The sequence below is a fragment of the Epinephelus fuscoguttatus genome, linkage group LG22 (genome assembly GCF_011397635.1).
Source record: "Epinephelus fuscoguttatus linkage group LG22, E.fuscoguttatus.final_Chr_v1".
Lineage (NCBI taxonomy): Eukaryota > Metazoa > Chordata > Actinopteri > Perciformes > Serranidae > Epinephelus > Epinephelus fuscoguttatus.
In genome coordinates, this window is record NC_064773.1 from 31,282,573 (window position 1) to 31,296,091 (window position 13,519).

Consider the following 13,519-nt stretch of genomic DNA (forward strand, 5'->3'; position numbering starts at 1 on the left):
AGTGTTGCACTTGATGGATTTCTGTAATTTGTAACTGCAATTGCAGCATTACGCTGATGTGGTGGCCCTGTATCATAATCAGCACAGTTCACAGAGACAGGCGCTGCCAAATCTGCCAAAGAGGAAGAAAAGAACCATTTGTGTTTGGCTGGACCACAGGAGAGTGGGGGCCGTTCACGGGGCCGGTGCACTTTCAAAATGAATTGGCGCGGCAGTGTTTCTGCTGCTTTTGCCACAACAGCAGAAAAATAATCACTGTAGAAAACAAACTACTTTTGCTTGCCATTCGTTGTTTTACCACAGTTTTATATGCTAGCTGGTGTTTATAAATGCCTTTGCAAATAGCAGACAGTGTTTGTGAATGCAGCTCAATGCACCTCTACATGTGTGCTTTATCTGGTACTGCAACAACATTAATCAGTGAAATGTAAGGAAATAATGTAGATTTTTTTATATCTAATTTTCGCTACTTTATCGAATACATAAAACATATCAGGTCATGACAATACATCTGAAAACTTGATATATACTACTACTACTATACTATACAGTTAAAACTTTAAGGGTCGACACTACAAGTTTTCTGAAATTTTATTTCTGTATATATTCAAATGAGTCATAATCTAGGTAAGCGCTGATTTGCATACATTGCCAGAACAGAAATCTGAACACTGGATAAGGCCTGGTTCAAAGCTCTTGTTTCATTTTGTTGAAATATTAAGAGTTAAGGTTTTAGAGAGGGGATTTTGGATATTTCTTTTTATCAGTCCATAAAGAAAGAAAACACTGTTTTCAGCTACATGACAATCAACTGTCACCATATTTTTAGAAATAAAATGTTCTATAAACCAGGCTACAACGGCTATATCAACAAATCCCTCTGTAAAAACCTTCAGAATATATATATTCCCCCATAGGTGAATGTAAAGCTAGCTTGTGCTGTGCTGCTTATCAGGCATTCTGGGCCTAAACTTAAGCTCCTCCTCCCCTCTCTGGTGCCATTGGCTGGTAGAAGCTGGGCACCTGCAACAATCAGTCTGTCTTGGGTATATAAAGGCTGAGGAGCTGCTCTTATGTCTCTTGGTTTTGTTGCCATGTGTTGCTTTGCTGGTGTGTTGGTAAGCCACTTTGTGCTGATAGTCCAGAGCAGGGGTCACGTTAACCGGATATTCTCGGTCATTGACCGGTATTTTACAACAATAACCGGAAAATCTGAAGGCCGTCGGTCATTTTGACCGGTTGCAATTACCACCCCTGCCCACTTGGCGGCGGAGTGCACAGTCAGTGGTTTAATTGGCTGCCATTTTCACACTGCAGAGAAAAAGTCATTCATCTCCTTCATGTAGCGTTGATGACATAACGCCCTGGACACACCGGACGCGGAACCAAAGCACGTAGCCCAGCAGCAGATGCAGTTTTCAGTCAGCGCCCATGTTAACCTATATGACTGTCCACACAGGCCGCTGAGCAGAGCGGAGTGCCCGCGGAGGCAGCGCTTCAGTTCGGCATCTGGTCTATTTTTGACGGGAGCCGCGAGCGCTTCTGTCAAGCTGGATCGAGCGGATCGTACCAAACAGGAAGTCGGACACAGAAAAGATGAGAGAATCCGGCCAATTTTCAAAACAAAATAACAACAGTACGCACTGAAGAACATGCGGAGAAAATACCGTGTTTGTGTGGATGTCTGTTTATCTTTTCGTTCATGTCCTTATTAATGCACACTTTATAACTTGCTTGTTGGATTTATTAAAAACAAATGAATTAAAACTAAATGTCTTTGAATATCTTTATTATCATTTAAAAACTAAAATTAAAATGACCGGTAAAAATAGATTATGACCGGATTTTTATGACCCTGTCGGTCAAAATGACCGGCGACGAAAAAGTCTAGCGCAACGTCTGGTCCAGAGCTCTCTGTAACTTGAAAAGGCAGATTGTTGTTAGATTTATCTGTGTCAAAGTACAATCTTGTTGTTGTCAGCCACATCGTTGTCAAACTACACTGAACTGTAAAACAAGCATGGTTGTTGTTAAATTTAGTTCGTAAGAAGTCTGTCACCTGTTGAACTAATTCAACCCTAAGGGACAACCTGCCTGTTTTTTCATGTTTGGTTAGTGAGTTAGCTAAAAGATTGTACTTTTCTCCTGGCAGTTAGTCAGCTCTGTGTATTGAGGGCTATTTTGTTTGTCATTTTGGCCTGGGCTCCCCCTTGTATGCTTCCATAACTGGCAATAAAAGGGAGTCCAAACGGACATTTGTGCCAAACTTGAAGAAATTCCCTCAAGGTGTTCTTGAGGTATCATGTTCATGAGAAACTTGATGGACCAGGTCACAGTGACCTTGACCTCTGAGCACAAAAATGACGACCAAAATCTTATCAGTTCATCTTTCAGTCCAAATGGATAAAACTCCCTCAAGAGATTCTTGCCTATATCATGAATCATGTTTACAGTAACGGGACATATGTACGACAGTACAGACAGTACAGACAGATAAACCAAAAACATAATGCCTCTGGCCATGGCCATCGCTGGCACAGAGGCATAACCAACCTCAATGGGTATTTTGGACATTTTCTTTTCATTAGTCCCGAGATTACAGGTACTATGACAGAAAATCAGATAATCACTAATATCCAGGAGTTCACATTAAACACACTACCATATAATTATTAGAACTAGTAAAATATGTTGTTTGTAAAACTTGCTTGCCTGAGCCAGCTGAAGACACCGCACACATGCATGTGTGTGCACACTATCAGAATGCTACCAACTCCACCTCATTTGGAGCCAGGAAAAAGCCTGCAGTCAACTCGCCGTTGCATGAAACAGACAAATGTTGGTGGTAAGCAGCCATGTAACCAGCCTCTGAATTACTCCCACATGACTGCCCACTGAGGATGGAGAGAGAAGGGCTGGTCCATTCAGTCTGAATGTCAAAGGTTATTTCAGCAGCATCTCTGCAGGGCGGTGAACACTCACCCCGCTGCCTCTCTACATCTGGGAAACACTGCACAACAATCACACAGTAACGTTTCACTGCATTTCTCCTGACGAACATTCACTCTTTACAACATCACACAAACATAGACACAGATCCCACATAGGTTAACTGATCAGCAGACTGATAAATTGGTATGCTGGTGAGGTACTGCGTGTCAGTCAATCCAAATCCATCCATTTTGTTATACTGACTGTGGCAACATTTACAATAAATGTTATCCTAATAAATAACTTCAAACCAAAATCAGGCTAAGTCAAGTTTAACATGGCAGCTGATGACATCAAAAATCGAAATTTCTAGTCTTTTTAGTTATTAGAATTATTCGATATTTAATAGCTATTGACAGATATAAAACTGCAAAAAAAAAAAAAAAAAAAATTATCAGGTAGAATGTCGGTAGGATTACATTGGGTGCCATAATCCTTGCATGCCGTAACTTAGTCTGTCTCTCTGATACGCTGTCTATCGGAGCTAGATCAGATTACTGATTAAAATTTAATGTTATCTGAAGCCTCATTTTTATACACATACTATTCATACTGGTTTAAATAAACAATTGGAGTTTAAAAGGAATTAAAGTCTTGTCCCATATACATGCCTGTCACAAATATAAGCCTTTTGATTTTGAAGTTTTATGGTAATACTATAGGGATTACTGTAGCAGCAGTCCCCATGCGCTATCCTGACTACACATTAGTTATGTCATAATGCCAGTGACACCATAATGAGGTAGCAACTTGTGTGAAATAGACTTTATCCTGCATCATGTCAACATATCTGAAGGTGGAATTACTAAGTTGCTTATGTAGTTAAAAATATGCTCAGTGGTTTAAGTATCTGCAGTTACTATGGAGACTGTACTGCATCTATGATGAGTTTGCTTAAAAATACATTTTCTATACACAGCATTGCATAGTGATGACTAGATTAGCTCTAGTTTCACTTTGAGTGTGGATAAGGACAAAATGAATAATGGTTTCCTAATGCTGAAGCCACGGTGTAAATGTAAATAGCATCAATGCAAATCAGCGGCGATGAATAATGGGAAAATAACGCCAGAAACTGAAGTTCTAACGAAATTCAATGTTACATACAAGGATCTCTATCCACCTGATTAAATGCATAGATAATCAGGATGCAGAGGCAAGCACACGACATGGTTGTATTCTGTGTGTGCCACTGTTTTTAATGGAGTGACACGAGTGCCCTGATGGGAATCTGTAGGTGCAATAAATCCAGTGAGGGACACACAGTTCCAATTAACTCCAGTAAATGACTTGTTTATCATCTTTTCTTCAGTGTAGAAGCACTGGATCAGCAGACAGTAGGAGCATACACAGCCTGAGTATTGAGGAATATTATTGATGAGGCCTTTTTTAATTATTTCTCCAAAATTTAGTGAAGTCTAAAGACAGTTTTTCACGTTGCATGTCATAATGCAAAAAGGCAGATCTGTTGGGAATATTTTAGGGGCACAATACTAAGTAATAGTCCAACAGTGTCTACATCTAACATGTCCAGAATTACTTGTGGATCTCACCTGGCTCTCTCCACAGGTCAAAAGGTTCTTTCAGCTTCATCACTCATTAAGGTAGTAGTTTCAGTCTGAGCTTATCTCCGGTGGAGGGGCATTAACTTCCAGAATATCTCCAGTGATTACATCGTGATGAGTGCATCACCTCAAATGTGGCTGTTTAATGCCGCCGGGCCCGAATGGGGAAATCAATGAAGCGGTGGACAGAACAGGCTTGTTTGCTGTTCCACCATACACATCCCTTGAGAGTCAGCCTCCGAGCTCATTAATGAAGACAAACAGACATAATAGTGATACACTATGTACCCAGGGACAGATGGAGATATTGATTGTCTTCTGATTGTCTAAAGGTTATTGACTCATTAGGTGTAAATGTCTATATCTAAATGCTTAATTCTCTAAGGTGAAATGAACTTGAGGTGTCTACAGGTATGAACAAGTTAAATTTAAGACTTGAAGACATCTTTAAAACCACTTTAAATGAAATTTAATTAAGACCGAACTTGCAATGGAAATACACACCAAAAGTGAAAATATACTCCTTCCAAGTAAACGCACTAATGTCAGTTCAAAATGAACAGCAACGTAAAATGACACTCAGTGCATTTACATGACATTCAAGAAAAATCGATTTATTGTGTTAGTACAACTATAACCAGAATTTTAAAATACATGTAAATAAGGTTTTCCGACTGAAATCGTACTAAAACAAATTTTTCAAAGTTGGACTATCACACCTAGATAATACGACTGGGTGTCACAAATTACCCCTACATATATACAGTCAATCTGACCCACACTGGCCAAGGAGCTCTGCACGTGCTCCACAGTTTCCATCCCGGGCTTTGACCTGGAAGTTGGATAGCGTTAAATGTGTAAAAGAAGAAGAAGCTGCTAACATGACAAAATCTACATCCAGAGCAGTGCATCTGTGGACGGACGAGGAGACACAGTCCATACTATGTCAGCTGAAAGAGCATACAGCAAGCACGAAATGTACACAGCCATTAACTTTCCCACCATGGTACCAGTCTGCCAGTAGCTAACCATAGCTAACTTGTTTGTCAACTGCTTGGTCTGTGACGTAACAGGTGAACTGGAAAGGTCCAACACTAACAAGCTGAGAGGGGGCATATCGCCACCTATCGTAGCAGACTCGGACATACTCGGTCAATAAACTGATTCCACTCCCGTGCTTGTAGACTGGGACAAGGACATAAGTCCAATTAAATGGCCTCTTCAAGCTGTAGCTTGACTTAACTGTGCATGTAAAATCACAGACTGAAGATACTCTGTGCTAACCACTCAGAACAGAAAAAAATATACTACTGCGCAGGCTGGCTAGCAAGGTCTTATGTTGCATTCATATAGAAGCAGGCAGACAGTAGATGGCAGATGTGCAACACCTTCTTTACAGCATGAGAAACAAAAAAACAACAGTCCGACAGCATGGCAGGACGGTAAGACTAAGCATATATGAGGATATGTTGTGATGGTGATGTCATATTGTAAAAAAAGAAACCAGCTGGCCACTAACGTCATAAGATGTTGATATTTGATCAACTTGAGGTTGTGATGTAGGGTGACCAAAATTCAATGTTTACGTAGAATACTGACAACAAATTATTTTGATATTTTGTTGGTTTCAAGTTTTGTTATCAATAACCAAAATCCAACTTCTTCCTTACGTCTTATGCTAATGTCATTTGATGTAGAATATCAACATATAATCCTAAGGTACGGAGAACAAAACCCAACATATGCAAATCATTCTAATGTTAACGTCCACACAACGTGAAAATCTAGGGTTGTTAGATATTTAAAACATCATCAACCTAATTTTTATTCCAACGCAAATTTTATGTCTGTCTGACATAAAACTACATCTTTCTGATGTCATACTGACGTCTGATGCCAGCAGGGATGGAATAAAACATATTAAAACAGTTATTCTAATAATGTCCAATAATTGTCCAGATTGCCATCATTTCTCCTTATATGTGGGACCTATGTAACATCTGGTTGTAAATTTAAGTTAAAACATAAAATATTTTCACTTTGGACAGCAGTGATGTCCACCCTTACAGTTGCTGGTATTATCTGCCAGCCTCATCTTAGTTTACCAATGCAGCAATAAGGCTCATGAAGTGATGTACCCTTTAACTGAGGCACCACTGTAGACGGCAGTGGTCAATACATTGTGACATGTGGAAGGACAATTCTTTTCAATATATTACCGATTCGTTCCGCCATAATTTAAATTTCTTTGGTCATGTCCTGTGGTTATACCTCACTTGAACTACACTACACTGCCTCCATGATCTCTTGTGGTACTGCCCCATTGCATCTATATCAGTAAGCACTCAGAAAATGCACACAAATACAGATGAAATAAACGCAGAATATGGATAGAAGCCCCATCCCTTAGTTTAACTCTTCTGTTGAAGGGGCACAAATAGGGGCATTACCCACATACACATGTTGTGTCAAAGTCTGTCCCCTCATCAAATAGTTTCCCTCCTGTTTAAATGTTTCACGTAGCGCCAACACTGGAAATTCTCACAGTGACATGACTAAAATTATTTAAGACCAATCCAATGAAGATATTTAAAGACTTTTTATGGACCTTTGACCACCCTGGAACTTACTCACCACGCTTCCAATATAGGTGGGCATATTTACGGTCAAGATAGATTTAAGCAAAAGGTCAGAACCTGTTTTTTTGTATTCTTTGCTTGAAATTTGTTGTGATCAGCTGGTGTAAACCATGTGCAAACTCTATATTATTCTGCACTCAACATAGATTTCACCCCACTTCACTCAAATTGCTCACTGCTCACTCTTAAAACAACTTGGCAATTGACATTTTCCATCTGAAAGCTGCAACAGGGTAATGGACTTTGGTTTGGTTTGGTTTGATCTCACTATATGTTTAATTCGGACTCAATACACAAGAGAACTTCAAGTTACCAAATATTACCTAGTTAGTTTCAAAAACATGAGAATTTGCTGCTTTTTTATGTTTTAAATAGTTAGAAACTGATTCCCTATGGTTTTTGGACTGTAGTCCAAAAAAGAAGCCGATTGAAAATTTGTCAATTAATCATTAAGTTAATTGACAGAAAATTAATGATTAAAGTCCTTTTCAAGCAAAAGCAAATTGCAAATATCTTTGGATTTTAAATTGTGAGACAAAACAATTAATCTAAAGACATCCCCTTTGACTTTGAGAAACCTTGATAGTATTTCCACTTTTATCTGACATTTTATAGACCAATGATTAATGACAAAGTATCATCAACAGTGACAATAATCACTGGTACCAGCCCTACTCTGGGGCTTGGCACCTGTCATTATTTTTTTGTTGTTGGCATTTTTAGACTAAAGGCTTAGTTGAATAAATTAATAAAATCAAGTTAAGTTGCTGCCCTGTGATGAAGACTGTCATGTCAGAGTGTTATATTAGAAAAACTATTGCATCGGACTGTGTGAAAATGTAACGTCACAAAGCTGCAAACACGGCTGTCCTGATGATTTGTATATTGAAAAGAAGAACAACGGATTTATTTTTTACTAGGCTGAAATTATTCGTATAATTAAAGCTGGGTTGATCTAGGCAACAAAGTAATTTGTGGTCAAAGGGAAAATGTTTTTTTTAAAAAACTGTCCTAAAAGGCATATTAAGCATAACTACAACAACTATAGCAGCATCAGTTCACTAATTCGTAAGAGTTGGGACAAAACCTTTTTTGGGGGTTTATTGTTTTTGCTCTTCAATTAGGCTGGAAAATTATATTTTAAAAGATCAAGGTCTTGACTATTAAACCTTGTAATGGGCCAACCTCCAAGGTTTTTTGGGGCGGGGGGGTTTTGGAATAGCATACATAATGGATGTTAGAGGTAAGATCTGACAGGAGTTGAAAAAAAGAGATTGTGAGTAGCCATTTTATTTTTTCAAAATTGAAAAGTGTTTGCTGAATGCTAATCAAAAAAACAATATTTAATTAACTTTTTAATTAAATCTAATTGAATTTGGATTTAGATGGGCTATGGTGTTGACCTGTTATGGCTGAGACAAACCCAGTCGCAAAATGATTCAATTATTCTATCAAAAAAATAGAAAACCTCTCAGCACTGGAACAGTATTACCGCCTTTTAGGAAATCAAGACTAACACTTCTCCACCAACATGGAATCAGTTCCATTCTGGTTCCTGCACCTAATTTTGAACAGTTCAGAGCATTTTGATCAAAAATAGAACCCAAAAAGTTGGTTCTCAGCTGGAACCAAAAAGTAGCAGGTTTCTCTTGACCTAAAGTGTGAACCGTGACAAAATCAGTGGGCATGTAAAATCCTACAGGTTGGAGGGATGGAGAAGGCAATAACAGAAGTCATGTAAGAAATCATTAGGAAAAAAAAGAGTGGATGTTGGTCTCATTATTAGTTGGTCCATGCATGTTTTTTGGGTAAAAACAATTATGTGTAATAACGGAACCAAAGTATGCACGTGACTGAGGTAATCATTTTGCTTCCACTGTTTAATTCGGTTGTGCGTTGTGCAACACCCTCCATTAATGACACATCCGTGGGATACGTGATACCAAATTTTTGCCCATGTCCAATAAGCCGATTTTTAACAACTCATTTGGCCAATAGCTGATACTGATGCCGATATATCCACTTTTGTCCCTACCTAATTTTATTGATCATCAAGTCTCTTCTGTAGTGGAATTAACATCATGTTATGCATGGATACTCTCAGTGTGATGGCCCACCAGCAGATGGAGACATGAAACAGAATTCTTGAAATGTAAGTTATACTCACTAATTATGCAAGATAACAAAAAGCATGTTGGCCGATTCTCACACTTTATTTTAAAGCTGATATCAACCGATACCAAAGACATGCCGATATTATCGTGCATCCCTATCCCTGATTACAATGCCTCCTCCCAAAATTGGTGGAAACATAGGCTGGTTCACTTGATAGCACCAAGGTTCAAAGAATTGAAGACTGGATTTTCAAGAGCAGAATCGGTTCAAGAACCAGAGCCATTTTGGAGGAAAAGGGGTAGAAGTGAGACAGTAGTCTCTGGGATATAGCAAATCCCTTTCATGCACTATTAAATGATGTTCTAGTAGAAATCTGATGGAGTTGACAAAAATCTGGGACACATCTTTAAAAAGTCAACATTTTCACACACAAAAAAAAATGAAACAAAGATTATTATAGCAGTACATTTTTGACCAATGTAAGCAGTACTTACTGTTAGTTTTAGATTTTGAAGGCTTTTAACACAGTTTTTTTATTGTTTTAAGTTGTGAATTCTTGTCTGGGACAGCACTGCAAACCCTAATCCATCCATGACACAATATTTTAATGTAAAGTCTACACAAACGTTCAGATTGTGTAAATGATAGAAACAATTTATGACCACTTGACACAAAAACTCATCCCATGTGAGCCTGACTTTTTTTAATGTTAATTCAACAATTTTTGAGTTTTGAGTTAATGACAAAAATTTATAAAGCTGATTTTGCCTAATTAGTTCAAGGCCGGTAAACAACCCTATAATTGTGCACATAACATATTGTTATTAAGGCCAAAAAATGTGTTTAAATGTGTTCCAAAACGCTCATGTTACCTATTACGCAGTGATTAATGTTTATGTATTTCATAATGGTTCTAACGGGATGCAGTTAATGATGTGGTAAAAGACATTTTACACCATGAGTTAAGTCATATACACAGTTAATAACCTCCCGCTTGTGTGGATATAAGTGTCTCACAATAAGTGGTGCTGAGGTGAAAAAAAGAGCACGCCCTGGTTCAGAATTCATCTCTTTGTGTTATTCTAGCAATCGAGAAACTTAAGCTTGCCACAATACATTTTTATAGTAAAATGAAATTGTTTTAAATGGTATGCTCATATGCTCATCTGACACAGAATTAAATGCTCAAACAACACACAAAAAATTGGTTAAACTGACATGAAATTCCTATAAGACAAGGGTCATGTGACATTTATTTAGTGCCTGGTGTACTTAAAACATTTATGTTAGTGTATTGTATTAAGCTAAAAGTTTTGAGTTCAAGCTGTTTTCAAAAAAATTCAAGTTGAGTGAGCAAATTGGGGTTTACAGTGAGCACAGGGCAAGTTTAAAAGTAAAAAAAATGAAAGCAGATCAAAATATTTGGTAAGTCGTGTTTATTTCATACATATAATTCCTTTAAAAATAACTTTCCACCCCAGGAATGGGGGTTTTTGGTAGGACATGATTTGTCCCAGTTCAAGAATGGGTGGTTTATAGCTTTATATGAATCTAACTTAATATCATTTCGTGGTAAATGTGTTATAATTAGCTTAATAACTTGTTAAACAGAGTAGGCCTAGTATAGACTAACAATGCCAGGCAGGGTTTTATTTTGTGCTGTCACTTCTTGCTACATAGTGCCATTCCCGCTGTTACAGTGTGTCTGTGTTCAACTGTTGCCACTCAGCTCGCTCCACTGTTACGTATGGCTGTTGATGCACCCGCGTGCTCTCTGACAGCGCGAGCGAGGACTGGAAAGAGACAAGAATTAGCATACTTAGAAAAGACAAAAGAGAAAGAATTTTCGCGCTGTCTTTCCTACATTTCTCAACATAACGAGTCAGAGTGCGACAGCTGGGAAACTCAGGAGGGCTGACCGAGCCCAGGTGCTGTTAATCCTCTCTGCCTCCGTTATTTAGTGTTGTTTGAGGGGAATTAAAGGATCGTTTTTGCCCTGGTTTCTGTACGTTTGGAGGATATAGAGCATAAATGTGCTACGTTGCTGCCTGGACTTTGGTGTAACACAACACTTATATTAAGGCCTTAATGGAAATTTAAAGACTTTAGGGTTATAATAGCAAGTGAATAGTACACAAGTCGTGCCAAAAATATCACGGAGCAGGCGGTTTAAGGCAGCTACAGTGAGGCTGGTGAGGTAAGGTCGCCGTGCTAGTCAGACGTGAATAACTGCGGATTCCACTCACCTGATGCAGAGGCTTCAAACTGCTGCTCTTAGGATGCCTTAATCAAATATATCCCCAGTGATAAATCCCACCGTGCTGCTACAGAGAGACACTGGTGTCTATAGGTCTGTCATAACAGTTCTTCTAGCGCAAAATGAGACGGTGCTCCGCCGCTGACTTGTTCCATGTAGTTGGAGCTTTATCGGGATGTTTATCCGGTCCGGCAGCCTCAGCTGTTGGCCCCGTCTAACCAGCAGCAACAGCTGAGTCCTTATGTTTCCTCCGGGCTGGATAAAGACTTAAATCTCAGACAGGTTCGTGGCGTCTGCGTCGCCACACAGCGGCTTCAGTCTCCTCTCAATCTCATTAATAGCAGCGGGTTTGGATTACTGTGACCAGCAGGCAGCGACACACAGTCGGAGGGAAGATACACAACCGCGGCGGCCTCGACAGCAGGAGCTCGGAGACTCGGTGGTAGCTCCGCTGAAGCTCGGCTAGTTAAAATGCCGTCCTAGCGTCCAGTACTGTATATATCCCTTCCTCAGAGGCACTCCAGTGTCGTCCAGGTCCTGCTTGAGTCTGAGTTTTCGGCCTCAACACAGCAGCTCTTTCTTCCTGACAAGCAGCAACCGTCCAATCACAGCGCTGCATTGAGAGAGGGGACGGAGGATAAAAAGGAGTGGATTCTAACGGACTGGAGTCTGGACTGGACCACAGCACCAGTGGACTGAGGACATGAGCAGTCTGAAGCAGGGCTGTAGCAAACCACAAACTTGCTCTGAGGCTATAAGTGAGCATTGGGCCCCAGTTGGACCCCTGTGTTCCCTAACTCAGTTTCATCATAGGTTGATTACATGCACATTTATTTAAAGGTTCAGTGTGGATAATGCAGTGGAATATATTGGTACAAATTAAATATAATATAATTAGATAAACAAGTAAGTCAGAATGAGCCATACATAGGGTTTCCATGGATGTATTAAGAGACCTTGGACCAGTCGCACAAAACACCTTAAGATTTCTCCCTCCCTATGACACTTAAGGCTTAATTTTTCCTCAGCCGAGAGACTTACACAGTTGCACAGAATCCCTTACAAGGTTTCCTTAGTTAAGGAAAAACGTTAACTCATTTACTGCGTCGTAAGAGATTTTACAGCGGTAACAGTTTCCATGGAGATTGTTTGTTTGCTTGGACTCACACTTATGATGCCTGTTATCGTCTCACAAGGTTGCCTCATAGTTAGATAGTGACAAAATGGTAGAGGAAAAAACAAGAAAACCATATTGGTCAGAGGAGGAAAAGATTATACCTCCGGAGGAATACAATCATAGAAAGCACATCTTACAAAGTAAATTTGATCCCCCAAATACCAGAAAACAGAAAATGATTGCTGGAGGAAATTGTGATGAAAATTAATTCAGTCAAATCTAAAATGTAAAATCAAAAGTGTATCCACTCTCCTGGTCGCAGAACACTCTTCTGGGGGGTGTTTGTTTTTTCATTTATTATCTTGAATTCGGTCATGTTATAGTTAAGATAGAGTCAGAGGAACTTTATGTTTGTTAGTTTTTCTTATCTTGCTTTTGTTGCTAAGGTCTTTAGTGCAACGGTCTAGAGATTCCTTAAGTATAAAACCAAGACAAGGAGAAAACCATAAAAACTTAAGTGAACATTTTAAGGAAACCTTATGGAGAAGACTTAAGGGTGTTTTGTGCAACCAATTTTATTTTGACAGAAACCTTAACTAGGACTCAAAGGAAAATCTTAACCTAAGGTGTTTTGTGCAACCAGCCCCTGGATAAAATGTTGGAGGCAGGACTCCATTCATTCGTTCATCAAGTTGCTTGGTGGCACCTGAAGCCAAGAAAGCTTTATATACACAATATGAAACCCGTCTTAGCTCCGCCCTCATAGGACATTGGGGAGAGCTGCAAGGATAAGATGCAAGGAGTGTAGAAACAAGGAAACATGCCTTTGGCGAAA

General features: G+C 39.2%; 1 protein-coding gene across 1 annotated transcript in view; it reads right to left on the minus strand.

Annotated features, from left to right (window-relative positions):
• The window catches only part of large1 (LARGE xylosyl- and glucuronyltransferase 1), a 157,869-nt gene extending 145,688 nt beyond the window's left edge, over positions 1 to 12,181 (minus strand). The window contains exon 1 of the mRNA XM_049566449.1: positions 11,557 to 12,181. The gene's annotated coding sequence lies outside the window, so the exon portion shown is untranslated. The remainder of the gene's footprint in view (positions 1 to 11,556) is intronic.
• Between the last annotated feature and the right edge of the window lie 1,338 nt (positions 12,182 to 13,519).